The sequence below is a fragment of the Carya illinoinensis genome, chromosome 8 (genome assembly GCF_018687715.1).
Source record: "Carya illinoinensis cultivar Pawnee chromosome 8, C.illinoinensisPawnee_v1, whole genome shotgun sequence".
Taxonomy (NCBI): Eukaryota; Viridiplantae; Streptophyta; class Magnoliopsida; order Fagales; family Juglandaceae; genus Carya; species Carya illinoinensis.
In genome coordinates, this window is record NC_056759.1 from 35,657,585 (window position 1) to 35,670,774 (window position 13,190).

The 13,190-nt window shown below is 36.3% G+C and overlaps 1 protein-coding gene across 1 annotated transcript in view; it reads right to left on the reverse strand.

Moving 5' to 3' along the window:
- LOC122319131 overlaps positions 1-13,190 on the reverse strand; it is a 210,960-nt gene that overhangs the window by 89,559 nt on the left and 108,211 nt on the right. The window lies entirely within an intron of this gene.

Here is a 13,190-nt window from a genome sequence, read left to right on the forward strand (position 1 = left end):
TACATCCGGGCCGGGAACCGGGCCGAAACCCGGCCCGGATTAATCCAAATCAGACCCGGTCCGGAACCCGGATGTATCTAGGTTTTGAAAAAACCGGATTTCGGGTTCCGGGTTGAACCCGTTTTTTTTTTTTTTACAAACAAAATGACAAAATAAATATGGAAAAACACATCCACAATACAACTAGCCAAAAGTAATTTTTAAAATATGCTTAAATCCAGTGAAGAGGACCACGAGGTTTGATCCAGTAACTCTTAAAATATGCTTAGATCCTAATAAATGACATCGAAATCTCAGTACAGGGGAGATGAGAGTTGAGAAAACTTACTTCCTTCACTGGAGTCTGGCTTCATTGGCAACTAATTATGGTAAGAAAGAGATTATTCCAAAAAATAAAGAAACAGCAGTAACACACAAGAAAGAAGTCATCAATCATAAAACCAGACGAAACAGAGAGATCATAGCAAAAAAGAAAACAAGGAACCCACTACGACTCCAGACGATATTGCTGTCATTGCTTGTCGGTTTGGACCAAATGCACCCGAAGACTCTGAAGTAGTAGCAGTGTCTTCAGTACTGGGTCTCGTCTTCTCAGGCTTAGATGCTGTAGGTGAAGCAGCTGTCCCAAAAAGTTCCAGTGGAAGGAGCACCGCCCCCACTTGGTAAACAACAAGATGGTCGTCTGTATATATTGTCTTTTCCACCGTTGTACTGACCGCCCCTGTTGTTATGTTCACTTCTTTTCTTGCCGTTGTCGCGGCCGTTACATTCAGTTGGAAATGGTCGGCGTTGCTATCACCGGCCAGAGTATGCACTGGGTTTGTAGCAGTTTGGAGCTGCAATTCTAAGTAGAAATCAGGGAGGATATGAAATCATTTTGTTAGCTTGATCCAGTTTGAAGAAACACGGGTACCGAGTTTTAAACCCGGGTTTCGAGTTTAAAACCCGGTACCCGGCCCGGGTACACCCGGGTTTAGACATCTTTGGGCATATGTTTGATCTATTGACTTGATGCATAGGACCTGCTTTATTTATTATTAATGGAGAACAAGCAGTTTCCTATGAATACGATGGAATGTTTCCTTCCTCCCTTCCTTGCAGGAACCTACAAAATTGCAGCATCTTTTACAAAGTAGGGGGTATTTTCTTCACAAACACAATAGTTGTTTCTTTCTTTGGACTCAACGAAACGCGGTTTCCTTGACAGCTTTTTTCCCCCCTTATAGCAATTTCGTGTTAAAACCAAAACAGAGAAAACAAAAAGAGGGACGAACCCAAAAGAAATTAAATTGTTTATGAGTTTCGCTTTGGAACGGTCCGGCTAGTTTTGAGCGTTTAACAACCCTCAATCAAAGGGCAACACGTCAGTAAGTTTACACTAAAGAAGATAAAATCAAAGCACTCGATAATTCCTTATTTCACTATCTTTGTTCATCCTCCATCGCCCATTCATCAAATCAACTAAAAGAAATTGGATTTTCACACAAAGCAACTCAAATCACAGACCCAAACATGCATCAAATAATCACAAAACCAATTAAAATCACCATTTGTTTTGAACAAAAAACCAGAGCATCAAAACAGCGATGCAACCTCACTGGAGTCTGAAGCCATTCAAGAACAACCACAACATCACTACTTCTCTCTCTCTCTCTCTCTCTCTCTCTCTCTCTCTCTCTCTCTCTCTCACCTCGAATCGATTCTGTCTGGGATTTTTTGAACACGACGCTACTTCCCATAACTCGGCACCACCGGTGGCAAGCCGCGGTTCACCACTTTGCACGGAACCCTCCAATTTTTTAAAGCAAACTATGAGTCAATTCAATACAAATTGTGTATGAAAATTTGATACAAATATGATCAATAATAGGTGAAAATCATTAGAAGATATCAGAACAAAACTCGGTGAGAAAAATGCGATTGAAAATCGACATCTTCAGAATCAAAAGGCTGCTCTTCGTGTAATTGTAGAATCATTTTTGTGGTGTGGTGAGATATGTATAACCGGAGATGGTGGCTGACGGAACTGTTGGTGCCGAAACTAGTGGCTGACGGAACTGGCGGCGACGGATTTGAAATTTGTGAGGGGTCGTTCAACTGGGTTGAGTTTCTGAAAGAGATCTACTTCGCAGGGTGCGATCGATTGGAGTGCCATCGATGGGCTTAGCTCCACATGCATCACCTACCTCAATTTTTCAGTCGACACCGGGGCTGCGAAAGGGGAGAGGTTTGAGGAGCAGATTATGCTAGAAGAGGGGCTGGTGGGATGGGTTCGCCTTAGGGAGGTTCCGTGGGTGAGGGGTTCCAAGAGAGGGTGGGGGCAGGGCTCGACGCCAGCGTGAGGTGATGGAGGGAGGGCCCGACGCTAGTGCTAGGTGGTTGCGAGAGGGGGCGGAGGCGGAGAAGCATTTCGCCTAGAGAAGGGAAGAAGATTTCTGATGGGATAAAATTAATCTGTGGTGCGGTTACAATGTTGATAAAATGGGACTCATACGTGTCATTTTTTCATTGAAGGGCTATTTTTTAAAGAAAAATAGATGGATCGGTTCAAAGTTTTTCTCTTTGTTTATTCATAAACTCATTATTCATTTGTGTCTTTTCTGCTGACTTGGAAGCAACGTTCAGAGTTTTCGAATCGATGAACACTGGACATAGTTTAATGGCAGGAAATAAATAAATAATGATAGAACTTTTAAAAGAACCTTGACTGACTATGGTAGGTTGAATTCAACGTTTTATTGAACTTTCCGAATTTCAAGGGGTTGAATTCAAAGTTTTGAAGACCGGAAGAGGGATCCTACCTATGAAAAAGGGAAATGATTTGGCCACCGCTGGACATTTTTATTTTATCTTTTTTTAATAATTAAGAAAAAATTGCTTAATATTATTATAAATTTTTTTATATTTTTTTAAAATATTAAAAAATAATTAAAAAAATTCAACCTAGCGGTGGCTATACCAGGATGCTAGAATGCACGAAGGGTAGAGACACGAAAAGCACAAAAGTCTTAAAACTCCATTTTACCCTTCATAAAAGAATCTCTTTGCACACTAATTAAAAGCTAGGAAAGTTGGTGTGAAGCTTTTGTCTCCAACTACATGTCATTGATAATAACGCATATCATTTTCTTGTTATGTCTTCTTGTGCGCATGCGTGACTTTTATTCAATGGTGTAAATCTTTAAGAAAAATTTGAGGTTGTATATAAAAATGATTTATTTAAGGTAAAAAAAAAAAACACTGCAAATCTTGACCATGTCTGCAACCAAATGTTTTTAAATTGTAGAAGGCTAAAGTATACTTATACAAATGAAGATAAAGTGGATGCTATCAATTTAGTTAAAAATCACTAAGTAAACATACAAATCAAGATAAAATGCAAAGAGTGATTTCTCCAAATTCAATCAGTTACCAAATGGAAAAAAGTGACGAAGAGAACCTAAAGAAAGGGCTAGAGAAGGTACTGAGGATATTGGCAGCTACTAGAGCTAAAGAAATAGGAACCCATAACTGCAAAGGAAAGACCTTAAATGTGAAGAAAGCTAGTTCACATGATTTTGAGAAGTTTGTGAAAGATGAAAGTTCAAGGCAGTTGAAAGGGCTTTCAACTCCGCTATGTTCAGCGCATCAAATGGGGAGCTGCAGGGTGGGGGTTGACCCAAAGAAGATAGTAGTGAACCAGATGGGGGAGACATGGGAGGTAGAGGGGCTTTTTGTAGGAGATACAAGTGTCTTTCCAACATCTTTAGTGTGAAAGAGATTTGACCTTTTATTGTTTTTTTTTTTTTTTTTTTACTTTATTTTCCTTGTACTTATCCACTTGGCACAATTCGTGTTGTTTTGTGCTATACAGGGGGCTTCCCTGTAGCAGCTCTCTGCTACATATTTATCGTTTGTTTGGCAAGTTGGCACAAAGACATTGCGCAACAAGAAGTAATACTGCCTTTTGTTTAGGGAAGGATAAAATTAACTTATTAAATGCCTATTCATAGGTTTTCTTGCTTATATGTCATTAATCAAAAGTCAAAATAATATAAAATAAAAAAGTCAAATTAATAATTATTACATTGCTGCGTTACTATTCATATCGAGTTTGTTGAGTGTTTTTCAAAATCGTATAACACTTTCACTTTAGAATATGGGTACGATGTAATTGAATCAGATTGTGTGTTGAACGATTGTGTGCAACTTTTTCTTTGAGAATCAACCAACGGATGCGCGTGTTTCTTTCCCTCCTGCAAACTCATACATTAACAAAAAGTAATAAAAATCAACAAGACTCTGATCCTCTCTAATATCTATGTACCTTCCAAGTCATTAATGTAATGGTCCTTTTAATTTTAATTCGATGCGACAAATGAATAGAATTTATATTTGAAGGGTTGAATCTTCTTATTTTGAATCTGAATTCTTTCTTTGTTGCCTCCTTTCATAGAATATTGAATTGGTTGCCCAAGAGGGGTTTACTTCCAAGCAAATGTATAGGACGAAAGTAAGACTAAAGAGCACTTGCAAACCAATTTGCAAATAAATTTAAGGTCTCTACCTTGTAATTCAAGAGTAGATGTCATACAATGTGCAGTTGGTAGCCCAAGAACATTGACCAACTAATCAACCAAGTTTGAGAGTCCCACATTTTTTATCTGTTTAAAAAGTAATCGCAATTGACAAATAGAGTTCAAGATGGAAAAAAAAAGGAGTATCACTGTGATCATAAAAAAGAAAGAAAATAAAATAATAATAATAAATCAATAAAGAATACTTCTGAGTCCCTGACAAGATAGAAGGTACCCAAAGAATTTTGATGGATACATATGTTCAAGATGCAAATTTAGTTAGCGGTGTAGGAATGATAAACAAGTAAACGAGTACCGAGATGAAACTGGCACAGGCACCGCTTTAGGCTAGGTAGCTTGATAATGATGTGTCTTGTCTCTATGCAGTAAAGCATCAGCAACATATGTGGAGTATAAACTACCCACTCGATCAATTTCTGTTCTGTGTAAATTGGAACTCTCAATTGGGTGCATTCCACCAATACGATAAGAACTTGATGAAGCACTATAATGATAACAATGGTATAGATCCTTTGTATAGGGGCTTGAAGTAGTAGCATATGTTGCAATTGCAAAAGGTACAGTGGATGGCGTTACACATCTAGCACTGTAAGAAAAAGGAGAGGGAAAACAATGGAAGAGAAAAGTCCTATGTGTTCTATTCAATTCAGAATGAATGAATGAAAATGTTTTGTACAAAAGACAACCATATATACAGCTACATGACCAGCTGCCTATAGACAGCAACAAAACATATCACCTGTTCCACTGCTAAAAATAAAATGGCAAAACAAATAGTATTTGTACAGCTCAACAAATAAGACAAAAAAAAAAAAAAAAGTGGAAGAGAAAGGAAGGATTAATCTGGTGCGTCTCCATGCACATCATCCAAAGTAGACAAAAAACATGTAGGAACAAATATATCTTCTAGATCTTCATGATGTTCACGACAGGTAGTTGGAGGTAGACAGCCTGTAGCTTCTGTTCTAGCTTCATGACTTGTAGTAGCAGTATGAGCAGAGTGCTGCAATACCCCCCACAAGAGGGACAATACAAATTTGCTATTCTCATCTTGAGTAAATGAGAGTTGAGAAGAGTAGAAGGAAGAGCCTTGGTGAGAAGGTCTGCAAGTTGGAGGTGAGTAGGAACATGAGAAGTAGTAATGGTTCCATCAATAATCTTATCTCGAATTAGATGACAATCTAATTCGATATGCTTGGTTCACTTATGAAAAACTGATTTGCAGCAATGTGTATGGCTACTTGATTATCACAGAAAAGGTGTGTAGCTTGTGGATGGGGAACTTGGAGGTCAGCAAGGAGGAATTTGAGCCAGGTAATCTCAGCACAGGTTCTAGCCATAGACTTGTACTTGGCCTTTGCTGCGGACCTTGAAACTACTCCTTGCTTTTTAGATTTCCTTGTAGCTAAAAGAAGGCCTTGACCAGGAGATGCTTTAAGGTACCTTAAAACTTTGTGAGCAGCTGACATGTTGGCTTGGACATGAATTGACTAAGTGTGTGGATAGCAAAATTGAGGTCAGGGCAAGTAATTGTCAAGTATAGAAGCCTTCCAACTAATCTACAATAGATAGAGGGATCCTGTAACTCAATACTCGAGTCCTTGCTAAGCTTGAGGTTTTGATCCATTGGAATTTTGACTGGTTTGGATCCCAAAGTACCAGAACCTACAAGGATTTTCAATGCATATTTACGTTGAGAAATATGAATTCCCTTTGAAGATCTTGCCACCTCAATTCCAAGAAAAAATCTGAGAGATCCAGGGTCCTTAATCTTGAAATTGTCATTGAGGAAAACTTTGAGAGCAGCTATGGAATTGAGTGAATTAGTGGCCACCAAAATATCATTGACGTATACTAAAATAGCTGTAAAGGAGTAGTCAGTAGCTTGAATGAACAAACTATAATCAGCTCTTGATTGGGAAAAACCAAAATTCAACGACCAGGCAGTGAGTTTTGCATACCAATGCCTTGAAGCTTGTTTTAGGCCATAAATGATTTTCTGAAGTTTGCAAACCTTGTTAGGTCCTCCTTTAGTATAGCCTGGTGGTTTGTTCATGAAGATTTCCCTATGGAGGAAGGCATTGTTTACATCAAATTGATGTAAATGCCACCCTCGAATTGTAGCTATGGAGAGAAGATAATGAATAGTTACCATTTCGGAAACTGGTGAGAATGTTTCAGTATAGATAATTTCCTCTTGTTGAATGTAGCCTTTTGCTACCAATTGTGCCTTTAATCTTTCAACACCACCATCTGAGTTAAGTTTAACTTTGTGCACATATCTGCAGTCTATGGGCTATTTACTGAGAGGAAGGTCTAAAAGAACCCAAGTATTGTTTTGCTCCAAAGCATCTAATTCATCATCCATGGCTTTGGACCAATCTGGATCCCTAACTGCTTGGGAATAGGAGGTTGGCTCACACATAACATAAAGGGATGAAGAAAAGGCTTGGAAGGAAGGGGTGAAATGTTCATAAGTGAGATAGTTATGTAAGGGAAATAAACAATAAGAAGAAGAAGAGTTTACCTGAGCCATTGATTGTGATCTTGAAGACAAGGCAGCCTGTTGACAGTGGAAGTCCCTCAGATAAGTAGGTGCAATCCTAATTCTTACTGACCTTTGAAGACAAGGTGATGTAGTGGGAGAAGCTAAGCCTAAAACAGGTGCAGGAGGAATGTAGGTAGGATTGGATGGAGGTGAGGGAGAAGTGTTGGTGATGGATGACTCAACAGGTATGTTGGTTGAAGGTGAGGGAGAAGTGTTGGTGATGGGTGACTCAACATGTATGTTGATTGAAGGTGAGGGAGAATCAATGGATGGGGAATGTGTAGTAGGGAAAGAGGAAGAACTATGGATAGGTTTTGAAGTGGGTTCTGAAAGAGAAAAATGAAGAATAGATGAAGGTTGAGAAATAGAGGGAGGTTCATCAGGGTGAGAAGCATAAAGACAAGGAAAGGATTCCTCATAAAAAATAACATTTCTAGAAACAAAGGTGGTGTGTGACTCAAGGTCAAGCAACTTATACCCCTTAACGCCAAAAGGATAGCCAAGGAAAATGCATTTTCTGTCCCTTGGATCAAACTTCTTACGACCATGGGATAAGGGAGTTGCAAAACAGAAGCATCCAAAAACTTTTAGATGATGGTATGTAGGTTTAGTTGAAAATAAGAGCTCATATGGAGTTTTATTGCCAAGGAGAGGGGTAGGTGTTCTATTTATAAGATAGACAGCTGTTAAAATGCAATCATTCCAGAAATGTAAAGGGAGACCTGATTGAAAATGCAGTGCTTTTGCAATATTAAGAATGTGTTGATTTTTCTCTCAACAATGTCATTTTGTTGAGGTGTTTCAACACAAGAACGTTGGTGTATAATTCCTCTTTGATTAAAAAATTCAATCGTTTGAAACTCAACCCCATTATCACTTCTAATGACTTTGATCTTAGTGTTAAACTGAGTTGCTCCCATGTTATAAAAGGATTCAATACAAGCTCTAGTTTCTGATTTTGCATGCAATAAATAAACCCAAGTAGCCTGTGACAGGTCATCTACAATGGTCAAAAAATACCTAATTCCATCATAAGTAGGTATGGAACATGGCCCCCAAATGTCTACATGCACCAAATCAAAAATGGAATTTGACTTGTGATGGCTAATAGGAAAGGGAGTTCTATGTTCTTTAGCAATAGGACAAACTAAACAAGGGGAAATTTTACTAACATTGAAGCCGTCTCTTACATTTGGATCATCAATTACAACCATTTTAGCATTTGAAATATGACCAAGGCGACAATGCCAAAGGTTAGAGTTATTGCTGCTGGTCATGACAGAAGCACTAAGAAACTTAGATTTAAGAGATGAGGCAGAGAGGGCCTTGGTGAAAGCATCTAGGGAAACAACCACTGGCAAGAGGTGGAACAACCAAATGCCTTCCTTCTTTGCTCTCTTTTTGTTTGTGCTTTTCCAACTCAATGATCTTCTCTTGGTTATTTTTAGGCTGATGGCTCTTCTCCTTATGCTCTTCATCATTGACGTTCTTCTCATTGCCTTCTACTCTAGAATTCAGCCTTTTAACCTCTCCTCCACCATTGTTGATTTCTATGTTACCCTTCAATACATGCTTATTATTCTTTCTTTGTTTCCACTGAGCCTGTGGACCACTTTTATCTTCTTTGGAGTTCAAGGATTTACTTCCAAGAGGCTTCTTTGCAATTTTTTATTCAGCCTTTAATGATTTCAGGGTTTTCTTTTTTGATGACTCTGGTCCAGTAGATGCCTCTGTTTTCTTCTTTTTATAATCTGGTTTCATAGGTGCCTCAACAAGAGAGTCTGATTTGTTATCTTCTTTTTCCTTCATGTTAGACTTTGGTTCAGTAGGTGCCTCTGCAAGAGTCTTTGCTTCGTCATTTTTTTCCTATTCCATATTCCATTAACCAAGAGGCTGCCTGATCAAGATGTTTCCCAGCAAGCACGTTGCCAATAAAAAGCTTTGTCTTTGTTTTCAGTTAACTTTAAGCAAACTAGATTAAACAATTAGGATAGGATGAAACAAAAATGAGAAGAAAATGAGAATAAGAAATTCACAAGTGTTTAAATTAAATTGGTAAAAGTAAAAGTTTAAAAACTTGAAAAAACAAGAATGCATTATGTATTAGTGTACGGCAAAATTGTTAGTAAAAAGAAATCAGAGAGAGAGAGAGAGAGAGATCCCCAGAAGCATCAATTTATGTGCAAGCTCGATAAATTATTAGCCACGTCAATCAAAATAAGGTCAACACAATAAAAAAAAAAAAAGTAAGTTACCATCTTTACATACTAGCTTCCTCTCACCTGTGAAGGCTTGGGTTCTGCAAATTATTATATCAAGAAAAGGGTAAATCAAACTATGTCCATCCACATCAATTGTTATCTAAAACATAATTGTTAGTTGTCATCTTCGTTTTCTACTCCCACAATCGGGAATTGCCACATAGTGAAAGAGGTGAAGTAAGGGAATTCTAATTTCGAAGGGATCAAAGACTTCATGGACCAGAGTTCCATAGGAGTCAGAAAGTAGTTGCAAAGTCTAGTTGGAAACACATGATGATGGTCTGGTGTTCATGATGTGGTTGATGTAAACCTAAGGCATCCATCCTGCCGCCACCCCTCATTCACCCTCGATTGGCGAGTGACACCTCACCACCATCACAAACAAGGCCGATGGGCCCCGGCATCCTCGTTGAGGGACATCTGGTGTCTGTCCTTCTTTTGAAAAACTGGTTTTTTTGCTATTTTTCTTTCTTGGAGGCGTCATCAACCGTCACCTGTGCATGTGCTTCCTTCATCACCATAGGCTTGACCAACATACTCCGGTGACTCCATTGAGGGGCCTTCGACGTCGGTCCTCCTTCGAAGACTGAGAGTTTGTTCTTTTTTTTTTTCCCTTCAGTGTAGTTTAGGGTACTGCGACTGTCAAACCTGTCTCTCTACCTCCGCCACCACCACAGACTAGACCAATGAACTCCGACGACTCGATTAAGGGGCTCCAACGTCAATCCTCCTTCGGCGATCGGGTTTTTTGTTCTATTTTTTCGTAGGCACAGATCTGGTGATTTGGGTGGGATAGAGTCATAAGAAGCAAGTTTAAGATAGGCCTGAATCCTTTAAACTCAGATAAAGGAAAATGGAAAATCGGATTCAACTATTGAGCCAATTAAACTAAAAAACTGCTCTATTCCAAAGCTCAGTTATTGTGAGGTGGATAAGGAGATAGAGTGTCTCTTATTTCCAAACTGACTCTGGTCATACAATCTCTTCTGTGATTTGAAAACCAAAGATTATGATTATGCAACTACCCTAATGCTATTCACTTGTGACATTTCTTTGTAAGGAACAACAACTGAGTGTTTTCGTTGTTATTTTTGCCCAACCAGATATGGGATGTGGGAAGTGGAAGGCTAAAACTCACACTAACAGGACACATTGAACAAATATGAGCTCAGCTCCTAACAAATTATTGATGTTATAGAAACTATAGTATTATGGTATGCTTAATGGCTATATTATTGGGCACAAGATGGGTAAAATGTGTGTTTTCTTTTGCAGGCCTTGCTGTCAGCAGCAAGCATACTTACATGTTTTCTGCTGGTGATGACAAACTAGTTAAACGTGGGGACCTTGCGCAGAGCAAGTTTAGAACCTCCATGAAATAAAAAACTTCAAAAACTCCAATGACACGATTTTCTACTGTAATGGGATCCTTATGGCTACTCAGTCTTATCTACCTATCTAATCCAAACAATATGTCCATGATTTTCTTTATTTATCAGAATGGTTGTGCATCCATAGTTATTCATATGATATCTTATTTATATATCATTAATGTTTTTAATTTCTTTAATATATCAATGGAATTCTTTTCTTATAGTAAAAAGCAGATCATTAGTGTGTTCCAAAATGGTATTGAGGCATTCTGGTTTTTGTTTATAGGTAACAATTAGTGGAGCCATACTATATGTTTCTGCTCACTTAGCATGTAATTTGTCACATAGAGGTAGTGTGAAGCAGCCCAGGTTTGTCACATAGAGGTAGTGTGAACTGACGTGGTATTCATCTCCTCTCTCTTTGCTCTCTTTTTCTTTTTTAATGTTTATATTTTCCAGTCATCTCCTGTAAAACAATAAAATCGTTTGAAAATATATTCAATTAAATGTTATATAACTCATACTTAAGCTAAATTTGCTAGAGGTTGCTACATGTATTCAGTCTTTGTTATAGAGCTTCCATCAATACAATTTATACTCTTTGATGAAAAGAAAAAACAGACTGTGTCGAACTTACCAAACAAAAATTTCTCGAAGCAGAATAAAATATAATTGAAATTATTGCTTGAACACTTGCACTTTAGATGTCTCAATGATATAAGTGTCTCAATGTCTCTAGCATGACTTGAACACTTATATTTTGGTAAATTTGCTAGAGACATTTAGCTTATACTTTAGCTATCCATGACTTGAACACTTATATCATTGAGACATTGCTTGAACACTCTTCCCTTCAAAAAACCAAAACTACTTCCTTCCTCTATTAAGCCTCTGCAGGTGGTAATTATTTCTTTCCCAGGACTTCCTTTTATTGATTGTCCGCAACTAAAGTATGGAATAAAATGGTTATTGTTGTTCATTTCCTTTGTGTCATTGTCATTTGCTTCTCTTTTCTTTCTTCTCAGAAAATATAAGTGTTTATGATGCAGCTGTATTTGGTTAACGTGGTTTTTACTTATTTGTTATGAGTTGACAACTCAATTTACTTGAATTTTAAGTTTTACATAACTCATGCATTTCCATCATAAAAGAAAAATTGTAAGTATATTATTATCAGTATTCTATTCACAAAATTATAAATATTTTAAAATGGAGAAAGGGAAAACTAATCAATTAATTTTTCAAAAAGAAGAAAAGACACCATGGATATAGAGGATGCCAATGTATTCAATTCATATATGATATAATCTTAATTAACACTTCTTGTCATTTCCTTCTCTTTTCTTTCTTCTTAGTAAATATAAGTGTTTTTGAAAAATTAATCGATTAATTTTCCCTTTCTCCATGTTAAAATATTTATATTTTGTGAATAGAATTATTTATATTTTGTGAATAGAATACTAATAGTAATATACTTACAATTTTTCTTTTACGATGGAAAGGAGATACGTAAAACTTAAAATTCAAGTAAATTTTTTTAAATATTTTTATTAGTAACACACTTCTTTATTTATATTTTTTGAACAATGCTAGATATAGTTATAGGACGTATAAGGCTCGTGGACTTTTTTTTTTTTAAATAAAAAAATTGAAATTCACCATAAAAGGTTGATTTTTTTTTTTTTTTTAAATCTAAATTATAAATTTCTCCAATTTTTTTTCAAAGAAGTACGTAGGGTCTATATATTTTAAGATTGTAGAAATTATTTCTATTTTTTATTTAGAAAAGATACAAGGAAAATTATAACATGCCTTCTTACTTAGCTTTCAAATATTGTCTATTAATCTAACCGAAAACCAACTAACAGTATTTTCAAATCAGAATTTTTTTAAATTATAAGTTCAATTAGGACAATGAATTTGAAGATGGTTAAAGGTTCAAAAAAGCGTATCATATGAATTGATTGGGATAATAATAATAATAAAAAATCTTGATACAATGTACCATTTAAAATTCTATCATTGTTTGATGAAATAGTTCATATTACACAATATCGGTATTCATATCCCAAAGGAAAATACAAACCTTCTAAACAAGTTTATATATCGAACATGCAGCATAAGGACGACCAAAAAGTCATATTTCAAATTTACATGTTTAGGTAATGAGATAAGATGAAAATTTTGTTAATCGTAATGAAATAATTCATAAAAAAAATATTAGTAAAATAGTTTAAGTTAAAATATTATATTAAATTTTGAAAAATGAGAGAGAAAAGGTTGAATAAAAATATAATAATGTTAAAAAATTGTTTTGATATGATTTTTTTATATTATTTTTATTTTGAAATTTGAACCAATTGTATGATTTTTTTTGTTTGTTTGGAAGTTTAAGAAAATTATAATTATTAGATAATAATTAAATAAAAAT